Below are 12,709 nucleotides of genomic sequence, written 5' to 3'. Positions count from 1 at the left end.
TACTTACTAGGTATTTTTAATACTCACCAATTTCCCCTTATCTTTTTATAGGGAATAATAAAGACGAACAAGATGGGTGACAAGGATGTCTGCAGGTAATGCTGTGGGTTTTCGCTTCTACATTAGTTTCATGTTTTATTACTTTTTATTTATTGCTTGTATTAAGAGTCCTTTATCTTAATGTTATGTTTTATGTAAACTATTTATGGGATCCCAAATAAAGTTTTTTTTTAATTTTATTTTATAAAGTTATGTTATGAGATTGTATTTTGTTTTATTTATTATCATTCATTTTTAAAAGGCTTTCAAAATAGTGAAAGCATGCATATAGTAAGGTCCCTTAGAAGTTTAAGTCTCAAAAAGTCGGGCCGTTAGAGTTGGTATCAGAGCCAAAGTTAATGGTCTTGTAGACTTGCTAACATCGTAAGCATTAGTGTGTCACCATGGCCAAGCATGCAAACACCTTGTCACCGCCAAATATGTCTTCCGTTTTAGCAAGTTTTGTTTAATATAAAAAAAAAGTGTATAGACATAAACAATATACAATAGTTTGTTGTATTGTTATGAACATGCAGTATGTTTGACATTTGATGGTGTGATGTTCAACTAAGTTGAACACTGTTGTAGTTATTAGAATATGCCTCCATGTAGAAGACGATCTGTGAGATGGGGTGGGCTAAATGGGGATGTTGACCCTGAGACAATAGAACCGATGGTGAATAACTAAACTTCATGTCAGACGGAGAATCCACCATGGTTCCACTTTCTAGTCAGACCAAGAATCCAGCAGTGGGTCAAACTTTTGGACAGTCAGAGCCTACAATACCGTCCTTAATGATGGACACCTTACAGACACTTGTTCAAACTACTCTATCTAACCAAATTGCTCAACTGACTCAAGATCGAGAGAGCATTGTAATAAAAGCTAAATATCTGCGAAATTTTAAGAAGTATGACCATCGATTTTTTGACGGACTATATGTAGATCCGACGTTGGCAGAGGCTTGGTTATCCTCAATAGAGACTATCTTTCGTTATATGAGGTGTTCGGAGGAGCAAAAAGTGCAGTGTGCTGTCTTCATGCTAAAAGATGATGTCATTTTATGGTGGGAGTCTGCAGAAAGGTTTATCGATGTTAGTGGGATCACATGGTTGCAGTTTGAGGAGGCTTTCTTCCTACAGTATTACCCAATGATCACTCGATTCAAGAAACAAGCAGAGTTTCTAAACCTAAAGCAAGGCAACAGATCAGTGGAGGAATTTGAGAGAGAATTCACAAAATTGTCTCGTTTTGCCCTTGAGCTAGTAGAAACAGAGGCCAAGAAGACTAAAAAATTCTCATGGGCCTGTAGGATGAGATTCAAGGTTTTGTGGCAACTCTTTCTCCACCAGATTATACTACAGCACTTCGAGCAGCTGCATTGATTGATAATCGTTCAACAAGTGAGCTCCAAGTGGCCTCAGGACTAGCATCTTCCACTGGACAACATAAAAGAAAGTTTGACCAAGCATCTTGTAATCCACAGCAACTTAAATATAATTTTGCTACGATGAACCAAGCTCAAGGTCAGAGACAGCCGCCCAATCGACAACAATTCCCTAACTATGAAAAACCAGTATGCGGCAAGCGTCATTAAGGACGTTGTTTGTTAGGAGCAAGAATTTGTTTTAAATGTGGCAAGGAAGACACATTGCTATAAATTGTCACGAGGATAACACCCCAGTTGATGCAAAAGAACTCTCTAATGTAAACCAGTCAACTTTACGTAAGTAGACTCGGTAATATGACAAACTTTAATCATTCCTGACATGGAGTGAAAGGCGTTAGATTCATAGTAACAGGTACACTACCTTTTTTTCTTTTTTTTTTTTACCATGCATTGATATTTGTTTGTGTTAGATTTGATTCACTCTTTTATAAATGCTTTGTTGGTAAATAAAGTTTAGGTTAGAGTTGTAACTGTTGAGTTAAGTTTTATCAATGTGATATAGCAACAAAGAATGCTGCCCTATTTAGTAAATTAGCAACTTTGGAGGACGAAAGTTCTCTAAGGTGGGTAGATTGTAATGTCCCGTATTTTTTTTATATAATATTTTAGTAGTTTAAATCCATAAACTAGAGAATTATTTTTGTTTTTTAAAATTTCTTTATCAATAGAGATTTTTTTCTAGTTTGATCTTTTTGTTCTTTCTTCTTGTCTTTCCAAAAAAAAAATTAATATTTATCATGTAAGTTTGGATGAAAAGATTTAAAAAAATAAAAGGAAAGAAAGATAAAAGAAAAAAAAAACGAATAAATGATGGATTGAGCTTAAAATTAGTTAAAAGAGAATATCACAAACCTAGGTTATATGGTTAAGTTGTTATAAGTTTGTCCCTTTCCTCCCTCTCAATTTTCCCTATGGCAAAACTGTTTTATTTTCTCCTCCTTCGATGGCACGCATCCAACGTCAATCCAGCTGAGCCAGTAAATTTCGTAGACTGAACCAACATTTATTTTGGATCGCTATTGAGGTAAGTGGCTCTGCTTTCGGAACTCGTTAGGGCTAGGTTGGAATTTTTATATGATGTTTTGAATGACTATATGATGATTGTTGTGTGTTAATTAAATGTTATGTGCAATTGTTGTGTTGCATTACAAAATGTTTAATTATGGGACCTCATGTATGACCTTGAATGTGAAATTGTTTATATATATAAAAGTTGTAGCGACCACCCTACTGTAAAGCACAAAGACGAGATTGAAATTGAAGACCTAGGTGGGTAAGACTGGACTGTGCTCACTAGGTACTAACTACAATCAGTTTGGGTAGAGTCCCTTAAAAACTTCACCTACATACCATAATAGAGTTGGTATCGTCTGTGTAGGGTTGGGTTAATTGCTCACATTGACGAAAAGGAAAGGAAATAAAAGGAAAACGAAAACGAAAAGAATTTGACTAAATAAATATTTAGGTCCCACATGTTCATGTTGTATGTGTATGCATATTTGATCGCGTTAGCTATGTTACTTATTGGGTATTTTTAATACTGACCCACTTCTCCTTATCTTTTTATAGGAAGTAATAAAGACGAACAAGGTGTGTGACGAGGATGTCAGCAGGCAGTGCCATGGGTTTTCGCTTCCGCATTAGTTTCATGTTTTATTATTTTTTATTTATTTATTGTATTAAGAGTCATCTATCTTAATGTTATGTTTTATGTAAACTATTTATGAGATCCCAAATAAAGTTTTTATTTTATAAAGTTATGTTATGACATTGTATTTTGTTTTATTTATTATCATTCATTTTTAAAATGTTTTTAAAATATTGAAAGTATGTATGTAGCAACGTCCCTTAGAAGTTTAAGTCTCAAAAAGTCGGGTCGTTACATACAAATGTGGGACTGACCACATGAGTGTTTTGTTTATAATCAAATCTAAGGATTAAAATATACTGAGCTAATTGTACTCATATCTTTTAGGGAAAAGGGAAGAGGACTTAAAGATAGTTAAGGAAGAACGTGTTGTTAGTGAGGTAATTATTGGTCGTTTTTTGTAAGGTCATGTATTGATATTCTACTTATGATATTGGGGTTATATAGTGGTATATACATGTATTGACTTTTAAATTTTGTTAATTCTTGAATTGGTATATAGATGTCTTTTAATTTTGATAATTGAGTTGCAGAGTGATATATACGTATATTGAATTCTAATTTTGATTTTTCTTTAATTGCTAGATACATTTATTGACCTCTAATTTTGATAATTTTTCCAATGTTTTAAAGGATGGTAGAAAGTCTAATGAAAATAATGAAAGAGTGAATAATGAATCTATAGATGAAGATAAGAGAGAAGAGGCAGTTTAGAAGAAGATACACTAGGATGGATGAGATAGGAGACAGTAGAACAATGACAAATCATTTAAATTAACTAAATCAAATTAATTAAAATAATTAAGTTAAAATTGTAGGAAAAGCAATTTGAATTCAAAACAAAGTTTGTTAGGGATTGAATATAATAAAAACCAAAAAAAAAAAAAAAAGTAAATGGTAAAGTTGGAAATCACCATATTTCTCTTTAGTCATTTCTGAAAATTAAAAACTAATGGTCATTTTTAAAAATTGGTGCCAAAATTTAGCCAACCACCTAAATTATCAAAAAATTCAATGCCAATACACACTACAAATATTACCTACAAATATTAACGCTATGCTAAATGCTATAAAAATGTATTTTTGATAGCGTAATTTGTATGTTATAAAAACTTTTTATAACTTTATACAAAACGCTATTGTAAACCTTTCTATAGCACCATAAAAAAATGCTATAATTTTTTAATAATTTTTATAACATCGAATAAACGCTACCATTATTTTTTTTGTACCTTTTTGCTCATGTCGTATCACACTGGGAATTATGGAAAGTTTTTGAATTGTTATAGCATTTTTGTAAAATTGTGGTAAATGCCAAAAAAAAAAAGCATTCAAATCCATAATTTTAGTGCCATAAAAACATTTTATAACGAGAAAAATTCTATTATTAACAAATGATAGAGTTTAGAAGTTGTTATAAAAACTTTTTACAATTTATAAACTTTCGGTAGCTTTTCTTTTCAATAGTAGAAAAATGAGATGAACAAATACCTTAATGAGATGAATAAATACTCTTTTTTTTTTAAATTCTTTGCCCATATTATTTTGCCTATTACATTACATACGTTTACATATTGCAATAAAAATAAAGGAAAATTTAGTATTAAATTTACCTATCACACAAATTAATGTTCTTTTCATTCCTCTTAACTAATTTTTTTATATTAATAAAAAGAATATGTATATCATCTAAGTTGAATATTATACTTATACCCGTATACCCTTATTTCGAAGTCTTCAAAACATTGAAAAAATAAAAACTAGAGTTATCAATATTTAGTCTAAATCAGTGGAAATCCTTGAACTTCTGAAACCGAGTCTATTCACCCCTAAAATTTAAAATATTTTAATAAAGTGTCAGAATTTTTTATTTTTGCGTAAAATATATTTTTTCCATTCCTTTTCGTATTTTAATATTAGCGTGGCATGATGATGGTGTAACTCGGTAGAAATGAACTGTATAATGTATTCCTATTTGTTTGTTATCTAATACTATCAGATTCATTTAAAACCTTTTTTAAATTGTTTTCATGACAGTAAAAGCATTTACTGGTGTAAAAAAAGACATTTTTATGACAATAAACGCATTGATCTAGCAAAATAATCAGAATCAATGAATCATTTTAGAAATTCACTTCATATATATTTTCTAAATATATTTATTTTAAGAACGAGGAGATGCATATTAGTAAATAAATAAATGCATTTATTTCACTTTAAGACATAGTTTTGTTATACAATAAAGTACAACAAACAAACTGTGTAGCCATTACATGAAGTCAGGTTTTTTCCATTGATTTTCTCAACCAATGAATGGGACACTTGAGACATTGTCAGTCGTATTAAGGACAATGTTAACACGATTACAACAAAAATTAGGTAGTCCCACCATGCCGGGTCTAATAAAAACAACGGTCACGAAAAGGGCTTCTCTTTCAATCACTGCTTTGGCCTCTCCTTCTTTCTTTCCAAGTAGTTCAGGCCATCTAAACTTACGTCCTGCACGAACCAACTTTTAGTATTCATGATAAAAAGAAAAAAATCTTTAGTTTTAGAGACAAAAAGAATATTCACCTAGACCCAAAGTGCAACAGGAAGAGTCACACAAGGGGGATAATGAGGCCAGGAAGCACCAGACATACTTTCGATATTTCACTTTTTGATATTGAAATGAGGATTAACTTTTTGATATTGAAATGGGATTTTATCTTCTAATATATATACTCATTCGCGACCCCTCACTTATCTTTATTTTGGTAATATAATTACTTCCATATGTGTATTCGCATTCAATTATGATATTTATGCAATCAAGTAATTTATTTTTCCATGTAATTTACTTTATAAAGAAATGCATTTTCTATTTTGATCCAACAATAATATTTTTCCAATTTATGTAATTTTTCTTATTTAGCTCTACTATCTACACCAACTTAAATAATGAAATTAGAAAAAGCAAAAAAAGTAGGTACATTCATCTCTTGAACTCAAAACAAAATTTAAAACCACTTGATTGAAAAAAAAAGAAAGAAAATAGAAAAGCTTTTACTATCTTATATTTACAAAGTATATATAAATGCATTTAGGAATGAACAAGATCTTATTTAACCATTAGTTTAAACTAGAAAGAAAATATAAATTTTTTTTTATTTGGACAAATTGCACAAACCACCATAAAGTACGTATGACGATTGCACAAAAAAAAAATTAGAAAATACTCGTGGAAGCCATTTGAGCAAATGAAACTAGAATTAAAGCTCTTAAAAATTTACCATTCGAAAAAGTGTACCCATTAACTTTTATTGATAAAAACTAAACCTTTAAACTTTTATGAGTGACAATTTTTGCACTTCAACTTTTTGAGTGTAAAAATTAAATCATAAAACATTTAGTCGTAGTCCTCACTATAGTCTTGAGACCCAACGACGGAAAGTTGATGGGATATTGTCAAGAATGACTCAAATTTGGAGGCGTCAATGACATATGTCTGTTTTTTAGAAAACTTGTTATTTTAACCTTCATGACATCATCCTATTGCGGCAAATTACTTCCGTGCTACTCACTTATTTCTTTTAGTTATATCAATGACAGTAACGATAGTGATCGCGATAGAGAATAACGATAAATGTAGCAATATTGATAGTTTATATTAGCAACACACTTCCCAATTTGATCTCAACAATTTCAAAATTGTTAGTAGTAGCGATAACGATAATGGTAGAAATAGCATAATTCCAGTAACGATGACAATAATAACGGTAACAGTAGTATAATAATGGTAATAGTAGTGATAGCGATAGCTTATAACTTTCCAATTATTTTATTGGTTCCTTATTTTTTCTCTTTCAATCTTTTTCCTAACTATGGTTCCTTAGTTTTTCTTTAAATTTTTGTAAACTCTAATTATTTATTTCTCTTTCAATGCAATCTCTACTGCTCTCTATATCTGTACTAGTATCTCCATCTACTTATATCTATATCTTATTTTTCCCTTTCAATTTTTTTTTTCCAACTCAAGGTAGAAGATAGAGATGCAGGTAGAGGTAGAGGTACAAGAAGAAAATAATAATAATTAAGAAAATGTGAGAGAGAAGCGAAAAGTGGGTATTTTAAGTTGGGGAAAAAAATTAAATTTTGATTGTAAAACCAAAGGAACAAAAAAGAAATTATGGTGAACAACTAAAAATGAAATAAAATTAACAACGCAAAAATTACGTCATTACTTGGAGACATTTGAGAGATTTGAGTTGGAAAAAATTGAACTGAATAGTAAAAAAAATAGTTAATAAAAGCAAGATAAAATTCAACGTGCAAAAATAGCCAGAAAATTTGAAAAATAGTTTATTTATTAAAAACCAACCGTAACTTTAGGTTGATTTCCTATGTCTAGGCTACCCACGCAAAATCATTGTGTCTAAAGCTTTTTCTCCCCATAGTTAAATCATTTAAGTTGTGAAAATATATCGAAAATTTACAAATTAGACCCTAATAAGTCTCCCATTTCCACAAATGATCTCAATCTTAAAAATTCACTTTTCTAACCCAATTTTAATTACCTTTTCTGACATTTCAGAGAGTATGTAAATACGGATACGTCCCTGACTTATACGGAAAGAGTTCGAATTAAGGAGCCTAAAGAAATTAAAAACCCAAGCGAGTTCGAATTGCTATCCGACTAGGTTTTAATTATATTACCACCAACTTATTAATTTCTCACCAAATTTTATATCATTAAATACATTCTCACACATTCCCACTGATTGCAGATAATAAAAGTTTTTTCCATGTCTTTTTTCAAGAACCTCCATATTTTTTTCAAATATTTTTCAAATCTTTAACACTTTAAAGAAAGTTGCTTCTTCATCTTTGACGGCTTCAACGAGGTTAGTTTTTGATTTGTTCAAAATATTATTTTTGATTCATTCAGAATATGATTTATATAGTTGGAGTCCAAAGTGAATGTAATATCTGAACTTTTATGTGATTTTTTTTTTGGCCGAAAGTCCTATAAGTCAAAGAAACTCAGTTGTGTTTCTTCATCTCACGACTGTGGTCATGTATTGTATGATTCTCGATCGTGGTGCTAGGTTCCCCCGACCAGGGGTTGTGTACAGTTATATTCCCGGTCGGGTTTCGAGATTACCTCGGTCGGGGTTGGAGATTATTGTATTCTCAGCTGTGTTTTAACCTAACTTGGCCAAGGTGTGACATTTTATAACTTATTACTTGTGTGTTGTTATTATCCATGTAGAATATGTCGACTATTTGTGATATATGGTGACAAGTGGAATGAAGCCGCTATGGTGTACAAAAGTGGCATTATAAGTGGCTAGATGTTGATGAAATGATAATATATGCCAACCTAGTAACTGCTCTGCACATGCTTACTAGAATTGAACCTAACCAATTTGACATTGTTATACAGTGTGTATATAGATTTGATTTTCAGTACAAGTCCCCAACTACCTGATATTTGATGATACCAGTTTGAGATTTTATTTGATTGGCCCTTCAGATCCATCTCAAATACCTTTGTGCACAATCGTTCTATCGAAAACAACATATGGTAGTGGGAGCAACAGAGGAAATATTTTTTTTGAAACCCATACATCGTCTTCATTCCAATAATACCTAGGGTAGCTAGAATGATCTATGTTTTGGCCCTTCAATTTATATTCACTCTCCTCTACAGGATGTTTATCCCCCCTCATTTATCTCACATATTACACCCTTGACCGATAACGTTGTCCCATCTAACCTAGGCGACGACGAATCTCCATATTATGGTCAATTGTATGAGAATGACGTTGAGTAAGAGCTTTAGAGCGATGATTAATATAATTATGATGAATATCATACCGAGAATGACGTTTAAGATGAGGATATTGGAGCAAAGTTTGAGAACCATATTGGGAATGTGTATGACAATGGGAACGAAGATGTGCTTCAAGAACATTTTGAAAATGAAGGTCAACCTGTTAATGAGTCCCATACAGTGAGTGCGAATGTACCCTGTGGAATAGTTGAAGAAGTAGTTTCTCATCCAATGCAAAATATCATAACTGGTGATGAGGCGGAGTATGTAGGTGAAATTGTTGTTAAGGGTATTTTCCGTTCAAAGAAAGAACTACGCTTCAAGTTGTCGGTGCTGGCTATGAAGCTTAATTTTGAATTTAAACGTTAAAAATCAACGAAGACATTGTACACCAAAGGGTGTACTGAAGAAGGTTTGCATGCCAAGAGGATCTGAGGTGATGACTCATTCATCATTTTGAAGTTTACCGATGTCCACAAATGCAAACGTGAGGTACTAAACCATGACCACATACAAGCTGGGAGTTGGGTGGTTGGTCAGTTATTAAAGTCTAATTTCAAGGATATAAGACATTAGTACAGACCTAAGGACATTATTAACGACATGCAAAGGAACTACGGGGTCAAAATTAGATATGAAAAGGTATGGCGAGCCAGAGATGTTGCCTCGAATCTTGTTATGGGATCACCAAAAGAGTCATATACTCTGTTACACAAGTATGAACAAGCTTTGAAGGCTGTTAACGCAGGCACTATTTTTAAAGTGGAGCTGGAGGAAGATAAGTATTTTAAGTACGTCTTCAGGGCCCTCGCATGCTGTATTATAGGGTTCTCAAGTTGTATCCGCCCACTGCTCGTGATAGACGATGCACACCTCAAAGGTAAATATAGAGGTGTTATCCTTATTACTTCCATTGTGGATGGTAACAATCAAATCTATCACCTTGCTTTTGGAATTGTCGATTAGGAGAGTGATCAATCCTTGACTTGGTTTGGTCAAGCGTTGTATTGGAGAGGTTGATGAGTTATTATTTGTATCTAATCGGCATGTTTCCACAACGAAATTCATTTGCGAGGTCTTTCCTTGATCAGCTTATGGAATATGCATGCACCACTTGTCCACAAACTTAAAAGGACAAGTTCAAGAACGATGTCATTCAAGTAATGTTCATATCAATAACTAAGGCATTCCGGAAGTCCGAGTTTAGGTACTATTTTTCCCAACTAGCAGGATTTTTAACACTATGCTAAATTCTATAAAAATTTAATTTTGATAGCGTAATTTGTATGTTATAAAAACTTTTTATAACTTTATATTAAACGGTATTGTAAACCTTTCTATAGCACCATAAAAAATGTTATAAATTTTTTTTATAGATTTTTATAACATCGAATAAATGCTACCATTATTTTCTCGTACCTTTTTGCTCATGTCGTGTCACACCGGGAATTATGGAGAGTTTTTGAATTGTTATAGTATTTTTGTAAAATTGTGGTAAATGCTAAAAAAAAATCATTCAAATCCATAATTTTACGCTATAAAAACATTTTATAACTCGTCAAAAATTCAATTATTAACAAATAATAGAGTTTAGAAATTGTTATAAAAACTTTTCACAATTTATAAAACTTTCTGGTAGGTTTTTTTTTTCAATACTAGAAAAATGAGATGTATAAATACCTTAACGAGGTGAATAAATACCTTCTTTTTTTTCAATTCTTTGCCCATAATATTTTGCCTATTACATACGTTTTAATATTGGAATAAAAATATAGGAAAATTTAGTATTAAATTTACCTATCACACAATTTAATGTTCTTTTCATTTAAATTAACTAATTTTTTTATATTAATAAAAATAATATGTATATCATCTAAGTTGAATATTATACTTATTCCCTTATACCCTTATTTCGAAGTCCTCAAAACATTGAAAAATTAACAACCATATAGAGGAGCGTGCTACGGAAGTTGATATTCAACTTATATCGGTAGAGACTACTAGGCAGCCCTGCCGATCGCCATGAAAACAATACATTGGAATGCCCGAGGTTTAAGGAATCCAAAGGCATTCTAGTCATATGTGACTCTTTTGCGTCACAAAAATGCACATATGAAAACTAAGTGTATGGAATGAATTAATTGTTTATGGCGTGTTACTAGTAGTAATGTTCTTTTGAAAGCAAGTAAAAGGTCGGGGCTCAGTATACTGGTGCGAGAAAGGGTTGACAACATCTCCTATGTTCTGTCCAAAATTTTGGATGTGAAACGGTTAACAATAAAGGAAGACCTCCTTCTCGTTCAAATTCTAGATCTCACCAAAGTGGCATATGAATCGAACTGCCTAGAAGCGATCCATCATATTTTGACAAAGAAGAAGACTTGGTTCAAAGAATGTCTGAAGGAAGTGGTTGTTGTGCAGCTTAAAGAAGACCTTAACTCTTTTTCAGATTGCTTATCAAACGAAGCGATTTCATCTCACTTCTCTATTTTGTTGTCTTCAAACTTTTCTCAATGCCCTTTTAATCTTTGATGTTTCTCTGAGTTCAAATGTAGCCCAAGTGGTTTTTGTATATTAATGAAATTTTATCTTTTCTAAAAATTAAAAAAAAAACTAGTGGAAATGTCGTGATACATTTACTTTTATTACATGAAATTATCATAAAAAAATTATAAAAAATAGTTATTTTTCTTTCTTTTTAACTATTTGGTCAATTTAGCTATTAAAAGTTAAAACGTTCGAACTTCTCAAACCGAGTCTGTTCGCCCCTAAAATTTAAAATATTTCAATTAAGTCTCAAAATTTTTAATCTTTCCATAAAATTTATTTTTTTCATTCCTTTTGGTATTTTAATATCAACGTGGCATGATGATGGTATAACTCTGTAGAAATGAACCGTATAATGTATTCCTATTTGTTTTGTTATCTAATACTATCAAATTCATTTAGAACCTTTTTTAAATTATTTTCACGACAGTAAAAGTATTTACTGGTGTAAAAAAGACATTTTTTATGACAATAAAAGCATTGATGTGGAAAAATAATCAGAATGAATGAATCATTTTAGAAATGCACTTCATATATATTTTCTAAATATATTTATTTTAAGAACAAGGAGATGCGTATTAGTAAATAAGGAAATGCATTTATTTCACTTTAAGACATACTTTTGTTATATAACAAAGTACAACAAACAAACTGTGTAGTCATTACATGAAGTCACTTTTTTTCCATTGATTTTCTCAACCAATGAATGGGACACTCGAGACATTGCCACTTGAATTAAGGACAACGTTAACACGATTACAACAAAAATTAGGTAGTCCCACAATGTCGGGTCTAATAAAAACAACTGTCACAAAAGGGGTTTCTCTTTTAATCACTACTTTGGTCTCTCCTTCTTTCTTTCCGAGTAGTTAGGCCATCTAAACTTACGTCCTGCACGAACCAACTTTTAGTATTCATAATAAAAAGGAAAAAAATATTTAGTTTTAGAAACAAAACGAATATTCACCTAGACCCAAAGTGCAACAGGAAGAGTCTTTGCAAGTACCACTAACACAAGGGGATAAGGAGGCCAAGAAGCACCAGCCATTCTTTCGATATTTCACTTTTTTTATATTGAAATGGTATTTCGCTTTTTGATATTGAAATGAGGTTTTATCTTCTAATATATATACTCATTGGAGATCCCTCACTTATCTTTATTTTGGTAATATAATTACTTCCATATGTGTATTTGCATTCAATTATGAT

The 12,709-nt window shown here is 31.5% G+C and overlaps 1 pseudogene; it reads left to right on the top strand.

Annotated features, from left to right (window-relative positions):
* Positions 1-753: 753 nt before the first annotated feature.
* Positions 754-1,700, top strand: LOC148212875 (uncharacterized; annotated as a pseudogene).
* Positions 1,701-12,709: the final 11,009 nt, after the last annotated feature.

This window comes from Momordica charantia (assembly GCF_013281855.1).
Source record: "Momordica charantia cultivar OHB3-1 chromosome 2 unlocalized genomic scaffold, Mcharantia_2.0 BLBB01000002.1, whole genome shotgun sequence".
Lineage (NCBI taxonomy): Eukaryota > Viridiplantae > Streptophyta > Magnoliopsida > Cucurbitales > Cucurbitaceae > Momordica > Momordica charantia.
Note: the sequence above shows the minus strand (reverse complement) of the source record. Positions and strands in the feature narration are given on the sequence as shown.